General features: G+C 41.3%; 1 non-coding gene across 1 annotated transcript; it reads left to right on the top strand.

The window, feature by feature from the left end:
* The first annotated feature begins 16,684 nt into the window (after positions 1-16,684).
* On the top strand, positions 16,685-16,830 carry LOC122241592. The gene has a single exon (XR_006221842.1). It is a non-coding gene; the product is annotated as a U4 spliceosomal RNA (small nuclear RNA).
* Positions 16,831-17,901: the final 1,071 nt, after the last annotated feature.

The following is a 17,901-nucleotide window of genomic DNA, read 5'->3' as shown; positions in this document are numbered from 1 at the left end:
AGCATGGTATTCCAAGGGAATTAGCCCTGATACTGAGAAGAGAATGAACAGAAAGGGGAATGTGGGAGAGGAAAACAAGATGATAGAAACTAAGAAAATCTTACTTTTCAGTCCTCTGGGCTTACTCTCTCTCTGTCTCTCTGTCTCTCTCTCTGTCCTTCTGCGTGGGTGTGTGTGGGTGTGTCTCATTCTCTCTTTCCTCCCCCCCCGCCCCCAACATTCCCTTGGGAATATAAAAGAAGAAATAGAATTACTACCTCTAGGTGAACACACAGGTGGTAGGCAGAATAATGCACCCCCCCCCCAAAGATGCCTATGTCCTAATCACCAGAACCAAGAATAGATCACTTACGTGGCTAAAGGGATTTTCCAGCATGTGGATCTTCTGGGTGGATGCAATGTATTTGCAAGGATCCTTGTAAGTAAAAGAGGGTGACAGGAGAGTAACAGAACTATTTGAAGACGCTGCGCTTCTTGCTTTGAACACGGTAGAAGGGTCCACAAAGGATGCAGACAGCATCTAGCAACTCGAAAAAGCAAGCAAACAGATTGTTCCTCCACAGGTCTGCCAGCACTTGATTTTGGCCTAGTGAGACCCATTTCAGACTTCTGGCTTCTAGAGCTGTAAGGGAATAAGTTTGTGTTGCTTGATGCCACTGAGTTTGGAGTAATTTTTTACAGCACCTAGAGGAGACGAATACATCTCCCAAATTTGCTTCATGAACCTGAGCCTCTGACATCTGGGATTGTTTGCCCCTGACAATCCTAATTCAACGTGTCCAAAACTAAATTTAGCATCTTCTCCCCAACTATCCTGCATCTCCCAAACTATCCTGCACGGTCTGGTACCCTGCCTTTCTTCCAGGTTGGGGCTAGATGCCTCTGATGTTTTTATTTCCTTCTCCCCTGTTTCCAATCTGTCTCCGCTCTCGTCAATTCCTCTTGATAAAAGTCTACCAAATAACAACGTTTTCTATCCCCATTGTCATAATTCCAAAGAGGATTCTAATTCCTTAAACAATTGTATTCTCAAAAGAATTTCATGTGAATTGTATAGGAAGACGTAGGAATTTATATATCATATATACTTATATATCATCATACATATTCACAATGGGAATAATGAAAGAAGAAAAGGTAAGAGAGAAAAGAATCGGGGGAGGACCCTTGATGTCTCCCTCATTAACAGTCCCTGACTCAATCATCAGGCAGAAAGAAGGGATTTTCCCACAAGCAGTGAGTGTTCATCAGATAAACTACTCTAAGAATCTTCCAAATCTGAAAATACATAGTTCTTATGGTTAAAGAAAGTGAGGAGGACTTGTAGAGATAAGGGAGTGAAACAAAGTCCTTCCAAAAGCATTCCCTAAATGCAGTTTTCCTTCATCTCGCCTCAAGCTTTTGCTTGAGACACAACCATGATTTTCACAAGGCCCCTATCCAGGATGTGAGCGTGCCATACCTGAGGATTCTCCATCATTCCAGAGCATTCAGAACCAGGTTCCTGGATCCCATCAACCCCTAAGATAAAAGGACTCAGCATGTAAGAGTCAGTTCGTGGACAGGCCAGCTGACCTAGTTAAGGTAATATTTTACCTTGTGAAAGTGGGAGGGAGAATAGAATATGTCACCAAAAGTTTAGTTAGATACAGAAACTCTCTAAAAAGCCAAACTCCTAGAAACCAGTAAAAGAGAACAGTTCACTTTCTAATGACAGCTTGTCACTTTCCAAGAGAAATGAGAGGACACTACATACTGAGTCTGTCCTGACATGTCCTCTAAGTTACTCAATTCTGGGTTTTAGAAAACTGTATATGTAGAGACATATATTCTCTTGTGATCTTTGTAAATATTTTGTTATTTATGAAAGCCGTCTGGATATGTGATTTCCCAAGACAGATGAAAACAACGAACCATCTCACAAGAGTCGATCTCCAATAGAAGACCACTGCAGTGGGCATCCCCCAAACCTTGGAAGCACTACCCAAATTTACGCTGTAGTCACTGGATCCTGATGAACATCCACAGACCCAGAAGGCAGTAACCAATGCCGTGCTACAGTTCTGGGCCCCAAGCCTTATGGGAAAACCTGGTGAAGACCTGCCCACCGGAACATCACTCATCCTAGATTAGATTCTAACTTGAGCCCACTTCTCTTGCCATTTTAGCAACGGCAATGTACAACACTTTCTGAAGTCAAGTAATATTTGGAATTTGATCGTATAAATCATAGTTCAGCTTTATAAATTTAACTGTTGGAAAAGCGTGCAAATTAACGTTCTAATAGTAAAATATCTGCCTTTCTCCACCTTCCTTGCCCTTTCCTTCTTGTTCTTTGTAAGAAAGAATAGGAAACAGACTAAGAAATGGATCTAACCATGCTTGTTACTATCCTGCCCAGGCAAACATTAGGTGAACACAAATTTAAGCAACTCAGCAGGATTGTTATCCAAAATTTCAGTGCTCTTATCCCCTCTAAATGGCTATCCAGAAAGTGGTCCCATCTCAGCCCAAGATGGGGTGTTCTTTCTGGTTCTGCAACTAAAACTTCTTCAATAAATAAAAAACACTAATGAAGAATACCACTGACATTCTATATATTATACCCAGTAACATTTGAAAAAACAGGACCCACGCTGATTATAGGAATTATGGGAAGAACTCTTCCCTTCTTGTAAGAAAATCAAAACCAAAGAAAATGTTTCATTAACTAAACCCCATTCAGGAGATTTTCTTTCTTGAGAGTATACTTCTGATTGCTTCTATCCCAATCTTAATTTTAATTGTTGAGATTAAAGTCTTTGGAAAATCAGGACAAGAGAAATTATCATTTCAAAAACATAATGTTCACTTGTAGACGAAATGTCTGAAACTAGGGCAGTGAGCGAGTTTGCTAAGACGTAAGAGAAGATAGGCTACCATCAGGCTGAAGCAGACAGAATACAGAAATCCTCAGGGACTCACCCGGTGCAATCTTGGTTTGTAAACAGCCATTAAAATGACCAAATAAAGAGTTGTCAAAGACATACCCTCAGCTAAATATTCTGTAAAAACGTGACTCTCGGGGTTGGCCTGTGTACATGGATCATAGACATTTAAAGAGATATAAATAACTTCCAGTTATACCATATGTGGCTGATTCATTTTGTTTCGTTTTGCTGAAAAATGTTATACTCCATTTTATGGGCTTTTTCCCCCTTTGAGGCAGTTTTTCCCTGGTGAGAAAAAGTGGTCTTCTTCTTCCTTAATTCCTGACCATTCTTCTCTCCATGTGGTTTTTATCTTGCGGCCTATTGACATAGCAGTTCGCATTAATTCATTGTCTCGTGTTAAAACAATGTCATGGACGCATGCATTGTTACTTTTTAAATGAAGGTAATTTGAAATTGGGTCTAGTCTATGAACATAGGGAAATATTCACAGCATCCTTTAGATAGCTGCCTTAATTAAAACAAACAAAAACAGTAAGGCAATTAAAGAAGAAATGTTTGATCTAATCAGATGTCTTGTTGTTTGGGGGTTTTCTGTTTTGTTTTGGGCTTTGGTTTTGGTTTTAAGTACAACTTAAAGAGATGCTCCTGTGTGTCACAGAACTTGACATCAGTAGGTGCTACAGTTGCTTTCCTTACCTGAAATTGAGACCTTATTGAGACTATTCACTAGACAAATAGTCTCAGCATAATATAATTGCAGCCAGTCTATGGGCACCTATAGGAACCGAGTCTATAACCACACCAACAGAAGCGGGAAAAATAAGACAACATCTTTCTAAATACAAGCAAATACACTTGAAACGTCAAGGGTTGAGAAAATACTTCACGGTGAGCCAGATTCTTTGCAGGCATTAAGTCACTCTCACAGAGTGTAATGGGTAGACACTGAGAAGGCCCCAGGTATATGAATGCTATCGGAAGACCAGGGTACATTTTCCAAACTTTGCACCAAAGAGCGATAGTCTCTCTAAGATATTACAGGTGTTTCTTAAAAATTCATCTCAGTAGTCATAGAATAGAACCTCAGGAAATTCTTGCTTGACTAAAGGACTTTGCCTTGGCTATGCTAATGTGTGCTGGGGCGAAGAGTGAATCATATTATATACAGCCCTCTCCAGACTTATTCGACCCCAAGGAAGCTTTTCACAGAATATCTATTAGCATCTCACGGGGTCCCTAGTGCTTCGACGAACATGGTTTGGAAACTGTTGCATTTGTATAATGTGACAAAGCCCTTGGAGTTCTAGCTATAAATTAAGAGTGGAGAGATGGTCATTCTAAAGCAGTCCCAGTACCGGTGATATCGCCACAGGTAATATATGCCACACAACGACATTAGGTATTTTATTACAGCAACTCTCAGACTTCTAGCAGTCATCAGAAGTGGCAGGTTCGAGCCAAGTGACAAACAATTGTATTCTGTAACACCATTCGGGAGTATTTCTCAAGATCCCTTCACGTCCTGTTCCTCAAATTTTATGCAATTGTACATTCTTGATGCCAGGACTCTCTGGCTGTACATTTAATTTTCGGTTTTGTTTCAGAGCCTTGTCATTTCATCAATCAGAGCTATTCCATCTGCTGAAATGCTGACAAATCCAGCTGCTTTGTCACTTCTAATCAATTTCATTAATGTTTCCACGTTCTATTTCAATTAGCAGCCTATTCTTTGGACTGTTTGATGACTTGATATTACCTACTGTCTGCAGATTAAAAATCAAATTACAAATTGCTTTGTCCTTGACATGAAAAATCCTTCCTTCTTTACTGAATCATTTCTCTTTGGCACATTTACCCCTCTTAAGTTAAATTACACTCTACCATGCTGTGAAGTAAGGAGTTCAATTGTTATACAAGGAATGGATCCATACTGGGATGTTCATCTTGACATTCACTTAATCCTTATGCCCTCATTCAGAATTCAATCTTCTTTCATCTAAGGCTTTTCATTGTTGTGAATTTTTCCAGCCCATTAAACACCTACTTGAAATGTTATTTACTTGGCCAAAACCCTCATGCATTTTTTTAATTCATCAGACACAATACCTGTATTGTCTGCTGTCTACAATTCTTGACTTTGAAAACCATTGAAGAGGACCAGTTGGACAGATTCATCCTTGTTACTGATTCCACTACCACATAAACCCAAGCAATGATGAAGTAGTCATTTGAATGCGTTTCTTCAAGTAGATCTAACTTATCTTCCCTGCCTTTCTCCTCTTTCTTAACGTCGTGAAAATCCTTCTGCACTGACTTATTTTAATTGTATAGAAATGTACAGACTTTTATTTTTGTAGCCAAATGCAGAAATAGCACAGAATTTTGACTGTCCTTCCCCATGCCTCATGTCACAACTAACAGCATGGAGCTTTAGTAGCCTAAAGCTATACAGCAACAGCGCTGTGGGTCATATTTTTAACTTTAATGACAATCTGTAATTGCCTGCAGCCTGCCTTATTTCTGGCCCTGCTGATTTCTTGAGGACCTGTGATAACACAGCTCCAACTTGGCCCTCTAATCTGGCTCGTGCCCTCTTTTATGTGTTTTTTTTTTTATATTTTTTCAGGGTTATCGGGTCTTACAGGAAAGTAGTCAAGAGTCTACAGCTCACCCTCCTTCTTCAGGGCATTCCAAGGAATTAGAATTTCCTTCCAGCCTGCAAGCTTTCATAACTGTCTGCCTTTTCCTGTGGCTGGAGTGGTGAAGGCTTGAATAGCAGAAGCTTTGCTTCAAATTGAACTGCCTGATACCGGCCTTGAAATCCCCTTTAGCTTTAATCTTTTTTAGACATTTGAAATTTTCAAAATACCACTTGTCAGGATAAGTTCTCTTTTCCTCTAGCATAACTGAATCACCTTTTGATTGTACTTAAGAGATGTTGTTATTTCATTCCTCCTAGAAATGTTACCTTCATTAAATGTTTGCAATGAACATCCATGCGTCCATTTATTAGACAAACAAGGACTGAATACCAATCGAGTGTTAAGCACTGTCTTGGAAGTTACTAGAATTCAACAGGAAACAAAGAAAACATTGTCCCTGTCCTTCCCAAGGAGCTTACACTCTAGCGGGGGCCTACAATGGTTAGTGAGAGAGACATGATTGCTAGAGAGAAAGAGACAGAGAGAGGAGGGGGCTGTGATATTACCATCGAACAAAGAATGACAATAAAGAGAGAGGCAGCATATCACCATGGTAAAGAGGATAGACACAAGAGCCAGAACATGGGGTTCAAATCCTGCCATCCCAATGAAGAGCTGTGACCCTGAGCAAGTGATTTAACTCATTGTGCCTCGTTTGTCTCATCGGTGCACTGGGGCAGTCATAGTTCTGCCTCAAAGGTTTGTTGTGAAAATCAAATCAGTTGCTACTGTAAGGCGTTTAAAACAGTGTCCAGCACATACAAGATTGCCACCGGCTTACTTGTCAAATTAAAATTAAATAACAGATCGTAGGAAAACACTATGATCTGGGAAGTGTATATTGCTCTGAGAGCCTACCGCAGGGCTGCCTAAGTTAGTCTGGGAGAAGTCACGGAAGGCTTCTTAGAGCAAGTTGAGATCTGAAGCCGGACAGAAGTAGCACCTCGAGGGTGGAAGAAAAGGGAACAGATCGGTATCTATACAGGGAGAACCTGCGTGTCCATTAAGGACAGCTAAAAATAGCAAGGTGACAGTTTAGGGGCCAACTTGAAAAACTTTGGACTTAAAGTTCCAGAAAGCCAGAGGTCAAGAAGGTATATAATAATTATAATGGAGAAAAGTATAAGCATTGTGGGTAAAACAGGACAATAGCCCCAGATGCTAAAATTCAGAAGGTCCTTTAGATACTTGAAAGAGTAAACATAGAGCCAATAAAAGGTAGCGCCGCTGCTTCCCTGATTGTGAACCTCGGGGGCTAATTTCCCCATGAAGTGACACAGATTCAAAAGAAACAGCGGCTTCTTGGGGAAAAGCTAGGACATTCTGGAGGGACATCCCTACTTCCAACGCTGGGGCCACCTCCCCCAGCCCCACAAACACAAACACAAAACAAACACAGCGTCGGGCGGGACTAGCTGGAGCAAGGGCTCATTCTTGGGTCAGTAACTCTTTCCATCAAGCCCTCTTTTGCAGGTTCCGGGAACTGACCACGACTTTGCGGTTCACGCAAGCCACGCTCCCTGCAGGGAGATGGATGTCGATGGCTTAAACGCTGCCCTTCCCGTGACCCGAAATAGACTTCAGGTTCCACCCCAGCACATTACTCTACTTCGATCACGCAGAATCATATGAAGTAACCATTTATGTAAGTCCAAAATGATGGAGTACCTGCAGTTTCATATGGTTAAACCCAATATATGCTAGGGGGAATTTTTAGTTTGTTTCAGCGTTTCGCTGAAGGTTAAGCCACCAGGACCGCAAGTGGCTTCTTGGGCTCTCGGTGAACAGTTAAGTAGCGCAGAGCCTTCCCTGCATAGTGAAAGTCTCTTTATACACATACTCTAGGTGTTGGAAAAATTTGTCTTCTTTTAGAGAGCCAAATGTACCTTTTTATAAATTCCACGCGTCGGTACCAGTTCTTTTCCTCTGAAGCTACCTGGAACAAATCATCTTCGCCTCCCACCAGAAAGTCCCGGACATCCCACGCATTCTCCAGTCTTCCTAGCTGCGTATCATCAGCGGGTTTGCCTAGGATGTCTCCCCTACTTTAACTTTAATCCACGAAACAGCACTCTGGATACCGTGTTTCAGCTTGTTGAGAGCCCCCCCCCCCCCCCCCCCCCCCCCCCGCTATGCACTGAGACAGGCTACATAGCTTCTTCTAACTCCTTAGCCCTGAGATACCATACCCAGAGGTGGAGTGTTTACCAAAAAAAGTCTTCTGGTTTCAAGAAAGGCATTATGGTTTTAGGGCCATGATTCTGTGATGACATTGTTGTAAGTCCCTGTCACCGTTGAATCAAGCGGTTGATGGAATAGTGATTTGGGAGGAGTAGTCACTGTGTCTGTGACTGCGAACAACAGAAAACAAGACAGAGGGTGGCTGGACAATAAAGATTTTTTTTATTATTTGAGAGAGAGAGAGAGAGAGAGCAGGGGAGAGGGGCAGAGTGAGAGAGAGAGAATCTTCAGCAGGCTCCATGCTCAGCGTGGAGTCCCACACAGGGCTTAATCCCAAGACCCCGACCCCCCCGGATCCTGACCTGAGCCAAGATCAAGAGTCAGATGCCTCACGAAAAGATGCTCAACGTCGCTCCTCATCAGGGAAATACAAATCAAAACCACACTCAGATATCACCTCACGCCAGTCAGAGTGGCTAAAATGAACAAATCAGGAGACTATAGATGCTGGCGAGGATGTGGAGAAATGGGAACCCTCTTGCACTGTTGGTGGGAATGCAAACTGGTGCAGCCGCTCTGGAAAACAGTGTGGAGGATCCTCAAAAAATTAAAAATAGACCTACCCTATGACCCAGCAATAGCACTGCTAGGAATTTACCCGAGGATACAGGAGTGCTGATGCATAGGGGCACTTGTACCCCAATGTTTATAGCAGCACTCTCAACAATAGCCAAATTGTGGAAAGAGCCTAAATGTCCATCAACTGATGAATGGATAAAAAATTGTGGTTTATATACACAATGGAGTACTACGTGGCAATGAGAAAGAACGAAATATGGCCCTTTGTAGCAACGTGGATGGAACTGGAGAGTGTGATGCTAAGTGAAATAAGCCATACAGAGAAAGACAGATACCATATGGTTTCACTCTTAGGTGGATCCTGAGAAACTTAACAGAAACCCATGGGGGAGGGGAAGGGAAAAAAAAAAAAAAGAGGTTAGAGTGGGAGAGAGCCAAAGCATAAAAGACTCTTAAAAACTGAGAACAAATTGAGGGCTGATGGGGGTGGGAGGGAGGGGAGGGTGGGTGATGGGCATTGAGGAGGGCATCTTTTGGGATGAGCACTGGGTGTTGTATGGAAACCAATTTGACAATAAATTTCATATATTGAAAAAAATAAAAAAATAAAAATAAATAAAAAATAGAGTCAACACAGAAAAAAAAAAGTCAGATGCCTAACCAGCTGAGCCACCCAAGCGCCCCTTGGCAATAAAGACTTTAAAAATTATTTTACACAACAAGACCACGGAGGTAGGTGTTTCGGGGGCTTTGTAATTCAGAATGTGGAAAGGCATCTCTGAAATTTTCCTGTTTTCCTTTGTCACCAGATGGCAAGCTCCGACAACCTTGACCTTACGTGACAGCATCCAAAGGAGAAAGCAAGGAGATGGAGGAGGGAGAGAAACAAATAATGCTTTTTTACCTGATGGCTGCTTATCGGGAAGGACCAGCTTTCCCAGGTGTCCTTATAGCTTACTGATCAAAATGGGTCACACGCCTATCAGCTATGCCACTGCTTCTCCAAGCGGTGGAAACTGCTTCTCAAAATGTGGTCTTCAGACCAGCAGCATTGGCATCACCTGGACACGTAAAAAATACGAACTCTCAGGCCCCATGCCACGCCTGCTAAATCAGAAATTCCAGAGTCAGGGCCTGAGATTCTGGGTTAGAACAAGTTCTCCAGGTGATTTTGATTCATGCTAGGGTTTGACAGCCACGGCCCCAGTCACTGGCAAAGGAAAATCAGATGCTTCACCAACCACTTTTCATCCATTAAAACTGGGCACATCGGGGCCTGAATTAAAACTGGGCTTGTGGTGGCCGAAAGGGAGGAGAGGAGGGCAGAGGTGAGGAGTGAAAGTGGAGAAAAAAATGGGAGGAGGAGGAAGAGGAGCAAGAGAGCCCCAGTCCTCGCGGAAATGGGGACTGGAGGTAGATCTCAACTCAAACTGAGCCTGTTGCTGGAAAAGCGTGTAAAATCATTGATTTTTGCAGTTTACAGGGAGCCAATGCAACTAATACAAAGCTGGAGGAAATCAGTTTTCTAATGAAAAATAGACTTGATTACTCTACTTCAAATGTAATTTGGGAGAGTGATAAGTACTATACCGTGCGCATTTGCCAAGAAGTGATACACGCTGCAAAAATCAGCAGTTAATTAGAACTTCAGTGAAGTGCCAGTTTTCATAGGGAGTACAAGATAGGGGAAGGGATGCCATTTAGCAAAATGAAAATTAATGGCTTTGTGCCTCTTCCTACTTTTGAAGAACTGGCTTTACATCTACCAAACGGTATTAGAAAATGTGCAAAGTAGGGGGGCCTGGGTGGCTCAATCGGTTAAACGTCTGACCGGCTCAGGTCATGATCTCACGGTCCATGAGTTCGAGCCCCGTGTCTGTGCTCTGTGCTGATGGCTTGGAGCCTGCTTCGGATTCTGTGTCTCCCTCGCTCTCTGCCCCTCCCCCATTCACACGGTGTCTCCCTCTCAAAATTAAGTAAACATTTTTAAAAATTTTAATAAAGAAGACAATGTGCCAAGTTTACTTTCCAATCGTCTGTGGCCACGCTGCCCGTATGGTAGCCGCTAGGAACATGTGGCTGTTGAGTATATGAAATGCGACTAGTGCTAACTGAGATGTCCTGTAAGTATGAAAGGCACCCCAGATTTCAAACGCTTAAAACAAAAATAAGAATGTAAAAAAAAAAATCTCATTAACAGTTTTTATATTGATAGCATGTTGAAAGGATAATATTATGATATATTGGGTTTAATAAAATGCATTAATATTAACTTTACCATGTTTCTTTTCCCTTTTTTTGTGCAACTGCTATAACACTGAGAATTAAATATGTTGTCTGCCTTACATTTGGATTAAGTAGTAGCACTGAGAGTTTACATATTTGATGTAGTAAATCTACTTCAGTCAAACTCATGGAAACTTTTTTTCAAATATCAACCAAGCCAGTCAAAAGGAAATAGGGGGAATTTGTAGTTGCCCATGACATAGGATCTGAGAAACTCCAGTCAAAAAAACATTCCCATCCACAAGTCCTTTATTACCTCCAAGAGTTCATGTCTTCCAATTAACCACGTTTTCCTTTTTCCTTAACTGTCTTCACTTACTACATAAATATACTTATGAGACGACTAATATACTAAATATACATAAACTGGGAATGAGAAAAGACTTTTGGAGATCTTCAATTTCCATTTCTTCCCTTTCCTAAAAAAAAAAAAATCATCTGCTCAAGATCAAGTGCAGTCAAGATGTTGACCCAGTTCTGGGTTCTCACTTCTCTTACTTCTTTTCACTTTACAGTAAATAAATAAATAAACATGTACTTCTCACCCACCACAAATATTCCAATGGTGCATTTCCTGGGGTGGCATTCAGGGGAGATCTAACAGTGGATCTATTTGGTGTTAGTTTTGAGAAAGTGAATGATTCAGTGAATGAATAAGAAATTCTTTTCCAAGTTACTCAGGTAGTTTTTTTTGTTTCCAACAATATTGAAGGAAGAATCAGTTTTCCACTGATATTTATTAATGTTTCTCAGAAGAAATTGCTGAGTACTTTGCTATTTGCATACAATTCAGAAGCAGTTAAAAAAAAGTGATTGACATTGTGATAACAGCATTCTTTCTTTTTTTTAAGTTTATTTGTTTATATTGAGAGAGAGAGAGAGAGGGAGAGAGAGAATCCCAGGCAGACTCCAAGCTATCAGCACAGAGCCCAATGCAGAGCTTGAACCCATGAACATTGAGATCATGACCTGAGCTGAAATCAAAAGTCTGATGCTTAACCAACTGAGCCACCCAGGTGCCCAACAATATCTTTCTAATAGCAATCTCTTTGTTCACGTGAACAAGGTTTGTCAGCATTTGCATCTATAAAATTAACAAATGGGGTGTTACTGGTGCTGAACCCTGTTTCATTTTTATCACTAAACATTATACATTAAAGGATACTGAAGTGTCCCTTGGTGGCTCAGTCAGTTGAGCATCCGACTTCGGCTCAGGTCATGATCGCACGGTCTGTGGGTTCGAGCCCTGTGTCAGGTTCTGTGCCGACAGCTCGGAGCCTGGGGCCTGCTTCAGATTCTGTGTCTCCCTCTCTTTCTACCCCTCCCCTGCTTGTGTTCTATCTCTCAAAAATAAATAAACATTAAAAAAAAGGGATACTAAGCTAACTGACTTCTTTAAAGCTCCATACATTGCATTTAAAAATTCATTGCTGATAAAATCATACTTTGAAGTTTAATAATTATCAAAATCTATAATATATTTATGTCAACTCCATGCTAATAGTACTTTTAAAGATAATTCAGCAGTGGGGAAGGATAATTTCAACTTGAAGCCTTTTGAAATTTTTTAAATGTTAAATTTCAGTTGACAACTATTTTCTTGTTGCAGAGAATTATGATGAAATAATCAATAAGCCTAAATTTCTGTGACAGAAATAGAATGGAAGTCAGAGTTCAAGGAAGCAAAGGAAATAATTAGAATTTCCAACTTTTAAAAGAGGGCTTGTTCATCTGTTTCTTAAATGGATAATGGTAGATAGGAATCAAAGCCCATAGTCTTTGGTTTCATTGGACTCATGGAATAATTTCTTCTCTTTATTTTAAAATAATCAATGTTTGGGGCTCCTGGGTGGCTCAGTCGGTTGAGTGTCCGACTTCGGCTCAGGTCCTGATCTCACGGTCTGTGAGTTTGAGCCCCGCGTCGGGCTCTGTGCTGACAGCTCAGAGCCTGGAGCCTGCTTCAGATTCTGTGTCTCCCTCTCTCTCTGACCCTCCCCCGTTCATGCACTGTCTCTCTCTGTCTCAAAAACTAAATAAGTATTAAAAATACAAAAATAAAATAAAATAAAATAATCAATGTTTGTAATATATACAAAAGTATGTTATTTGAAGCTACTGTTTAAACTTATGTCAAACAGTTTAGATATCAACTTTAAAATGTGCAAAGTGAAACAGAATTTTTCAAAATTATGTTCAAGGGTATAAGGGAGAAAGTTTGAAGACCACTCAGCTCTCAACCCTGCCTGCACCAAAGCCATAAATGGCCAGACTCCACCCAGGAAAAATGAAGTCAGAATCTCTGGGAGCATCCTCCCTACCCTGCCTAAACTCATTATAGTCACTTGAGCCAGAGTTGAAAACCACTGTCATGGAGTGAATTAGCTTTTCCTCTCACCTTCCTCTGGGACAGAAAGGGTCTGGAAAAGCACATGGAATGGGTTCAGAACAAGGAAAGGAGAAAATCAAAAGAGGAGATAGGGACACCTAGGTGGCTCAGTTGGTTGGGTGTCCAACTCTTGATTTCAGCTCAGGTCATGATCTCACAGCTCATGAGTCCAAGCCCTGCATTGGGGCCTGCTTGGGATTCTCTCTCTGTCTCTCTGTCTCTCTTTCCCTGCCCCTCCTCCGCTCATTCTCTTCCTCTCTCTCTCTCTTTCCCTCTCTCAAAATAAATAAATAAACTTAAAAAAAAAAGAGGGGAAAGAAGCAGGGGGTGGTGGGGGAAAGCAGGAAACAGAAAGCATTGAAAGTCATCCCATCCCACTCCATCCAACTTTGCCAAAGAATAACCCCGCCTCTAATCAATAATGATTGAGTCAGTACCAGTGACTCTTGGGAAGTACATTTGTCCTTTTTTATTTTTTTGTATCATTGTAATATTTTACAAAATAAATGTTCAGTAAAAGTCATTTAGATGAATTCTTGTTGTTTATCTGATAATGAAACCTCTTTTATCTAATGAATATTGATTCTCACCCATCTTATGCCAGTTCCTTCTCCATCATCTTCTCAATATTCAGTCCAAAAAGAATGGCTTCATCCTTGTTTGGGGTTTAATGTTGCAAACACCAAGGACTAGGGAATAAACACTGTTCTCTAGCTGTTAGAAAATGCCTACTACTTTGCTATGGGATATTTCACTTGAGAAGTCCTCCGTGATGCTTCTCGTACATATGGTTTCATCCATCTTTCTTTTTTTTTTTTTTTTTAACCATCTTGTAAGCGATAAATTCCATACCTCCTCTGTTCTGACATCACTGGATTCTGACTGTCCATAGGTAATCGGTACTGTTTTGATGCCTCTGCTGTTGACACTCGTGGCAATTTCTTTAAACAGTAGTCACCTGTGGGAACCAAATTATTCTACATGATCTTCAAAGGCTGTCAGAAGATGCTTTCTTGAAATTTTATCACTTCGTGAACAAATGTGAAATCCTTGGTAAAGCCATGGGTTTCTTTATATTTATGATGTTGGAAGCCCTTCTCAACCTGACTACCTACAGTACATACTTGCTGTGAATGTTTTCTTTCAGTTCATATAAGCACAATGCTGGACAGCAGCCAAATTATTTCCTCACTCGGGGAAAACAATGTATTGTTACGCACATTTTATTGATTTCATACAACATTTTTCAAGTCAAGAAAGAAAGAAGTAGGATTCCCGAAAAGCGAACACCATAGTCCTCCTCCTCATCACAACCCCCAGCTAGGCAAATGCTTGAAAGAAATGCCTTAAATATTTTAAATCCAGCTGTGTGAACTTGTCACGTGGAAGGCCCCTCCAAATCATTAAGCAAACTGTCTGAGGCATAGCTGACACTTTTAGCCCTCACCTGACAAATCTGACAAGAGTCACTGTGTTAACTAACCCCTAACTCATCCTCTGGAGCCCTTCCTCTTCTCTATGAATGGCTCCTGCATTCAAGGCTCCTGGAAAGTTTTCTTCAACCACGATAATCTGGGGATAATCTCAAGCTGTTGGCTTTGTCCGGCTTTTGCCTGTAAAGGCTAACATTTTATGCTGGACTTCACCAGTGAGGGATAGATTAAACAGAAGTAGCAAATTGTTGAAAGGTTTTTAAGGACCCTGAGTTTGATAGGTAACTGTGACCCCAGGCCCCTCACGTCCATCTTCTGCATTCTCTACGTCAAACTGTGGCCAAATCTAATTGAGTTTATTCATCACCTTCTACTCCCATGGCCACTGCCCCCTCAGCCCAGGCTCTGCCTCCCTCACCTAGGTTTTTGTGACAACTGCTAACAGATCTCTTTGCCCTGGGCTTTTCCTCTCTCTAATTTGATCTCCATATGGTTGCTTATGTTATCTTCAGCAAGCACAGCTCTGATCACAAACTTCCTTTTTCACAACGTTTTGAAGGCTCCTCGTTGCACACAGAACCAAACCCAAACTTTCTCACTTGGCTTTTAAAACCACGCACGCTCACCAGATCCAACATTTCTAAAGGGCGTCGCTTTCCAGGCACTCATGTAAATACCAAAGGTTATAAAAAGCAACAAGAATATTAAGCATTTGTTGGTAGTAAGAGATAAAAAAGAATCAAACACGGTTCTTACCAGCAGAAGTTCTCTTCTACCTGGGACACAAGCAAATCCTAAGAGAGAGGCTTATTGTATTCCACTGCTAATTCCCACACACAGTTCCACCCGTTTGTCCCCCACACACTGTTGGCAGGAATCCTCTCCTCCAGCCATTCAGGAAAACGCCTAATCCTTAAAGACACACAACACTCCACTACCTCTGCATGTTCGCTCATTTGGTCCTCTCCATCTGGAAGCCTTCTGCCTCCACGTCCTTCCCGGGGGGCATCCATCGTGCCAGCTCTCCTCCAATTCAAACGATTCCTTAGGGCTCTCTCAGAGCCCCTCAGCCAGATTGATACCCCCTCGCCTTCCCCCACGGTGTGTCTGGTGACATTAAACACCTATCGTAATAGGTTGTATTATAGGGCACCTGGGTGGCTCAGTCAGTTAAGCGTCCAACTCTTGATTTTGGCTCACGTCCTGATCTCACAACTGTGGGATGGAGCCCTGAGTTGGGTCCCCGCCTGGGCAGGGAGCCTGCTCACGATTCTTTCCCTCTCCCTCTGCCCCTGTTCAGCTCTCACGTGCAGCTGCTCTCTCTTTTAAATAAACAAACAAACAAATAAATAAAGTGTTACATTACTACTTCTTGTCCACTAAATTTGAAAGACCTTAAAAGCATGGATTTTATCTTTTTTTTTCCCCACTATGTCTCCCAAGGTACCCAGAGCCTTACATATAGATAATCCCCAACAAATAGTTGATAATTGGCAGTAAATTCTTTAGCAAGGGTCCTTGACAAGGTTGTACTTGATATATTGCTTCCTCTTGTTGAAATTCGACGCCACTGTTTTCCACGTCGTATTAAGATTTAGCTGCAAATACCCACTAAAGTTTTTTATAGCTTCTTTAACCAGATTGCGAGGCAATTCTTTTTTAGCCAGCAACATAATGTGGGGAAAGACAATGTTCCTTTTCTTTAATGAGTTCTGCAATCACAGATTTCCTTGGCTATGCCTTTCTTTCGTGATCCTTGATCCACATGGTGATGCTGTAACCATGGTAGACAGAGCCACAAAGCGGTCCCAATTCTAAATATTGGTTGGCCAAAACAAAACAAAAGTTCTCATCAAATTAAAAGTTCTAATTAAATGGCGCGGGTAAATTCCAGGTTTATGAACTGTTACCATCTTCTGCTTTGGATAGAGTTACTTTTGGGCTCCATAACACAAAAGCCATGCCTGTGCAATGACAAAATAGTCATCAATGACGTTTTTAAAAAATCAATTCTCAAACCTGGCGGGGGGGGGGGGAGGGGCGGTGGTGATGAAATAACCAAAGGAGTTTTTCTTATCTCATATAGACAGTATGGTTGGCTAAAGTGTGATTTTCTGCTCTTCACTTCACTATTTTGTTACCTTGTACATAAGAAACATTTTTGGATAAAAAAGTACCATATTAAGCTTTGCTCAGTGGCAGTATCGTAGCCAATGAGGTTTATCCGAGGCGCGATTATTGCTAATTGAAAAAAGTACCATATTAAACTCTCTGGTGGGTATAAGAAAGATAAGCTGAGATCTTCAGCCTTCAAAATTACTCAGTATTTGGGAAGACAAGATAAATCCATGCAAAAAAAGTGAATTCATTGTTGTCAAATATAACAACAAAGCAAAGAGGTCACAAAAGAGCATCAGACTGATTGATTTCTAGGTATGCTCCATAATTAGGACTGTATACTCAGCTAATGGGAAGGTCACTAAGAATTGGGGTGGCCCAGAGGGCTAATGGGAAGGCTAGTTTAACTGAACAAGAAACTTTAAATGGGATACTAATTTTAAGAATGAAAATAAGCTTATATCTATAATTATTGAAAATGAAGTCACAGATGCTAAGGGTCTAGGTTACTTCAAGATTCCGTAAGCCCTACAGAGTCTGGAAAGACATGCAGGTACAGTCTGTAGCTACAAAGGAAATAGTCTTAACTGTCCTATGATCACAAACACTCATGGGGTACCGATGATGGCACGCAGGATGTTTCTTTGTTTCTCCCAGCTGTTGCCATCAGACCACACCAGCCGCCTCACTGAGCATCCCTTTACTCTTCCTCTTCCTCTTCGCGTTCAGCCTCTCCCACCACACACACAGGCTTTTTTTCCTCTATTTCCTCCCCATCAGGTGTCAGTTTTCAAAGTACTGAGTTTTGTTTCTAGCTGCACCGTGGATGAGCCAGAGCAGAGCTGTTTAATGGGCCTTGGAGGAGACTTCACTTAGGAAGTTACAAAGTATGCCCACCCCCAGCCTGAAACAAACCTACAAATACATTTCACTTTGGAAATGTAGTGTAGGAATTTCTTTTAATTAATTTCTATCTTTTTAAAATTAGGAAATTTTCAGATTCTTCCCTTAAAGAAACCCAGAATATCCACAATGCCGCAGTTGAGGAATGACTGCTCGCTTTTAGGTGGAGATAAGCTTTTTAGTTTTCCCTGTTCCTCAAAGCTCCCCACTATTTACATTTCCTGTGGTCTTATAAACCTTTTTCTTGGGCATCCCTGCTTCTCAGACGAGAGCATCTATGTGAACAACAAAACTTTCTTTTGTTATTATCAACCACTCTTAATATTATAATGTAGACTCATTATGCTAAAAAAAAAAAAAAAATCTGTGTCTCTATTCTG

Source organism: Panthera tigris, chromosome C1 (assembly GCF_018350195.1).
Source record: "Panthera tigris isolate Pti1 chromosome C1, P.tigris_Pti1_mat1.1, whole genome shotgun sequence".
In the NCBI taxonomy this organism is placed as follows: Eukaryota; Metazoa; Chordata; class Mammalia; order Carnivora; family Felidae; genus Panthera; species Panthera tigris.
This window is presented reverse-complemented; position numbering and strand designations above follow the sequence as displayed.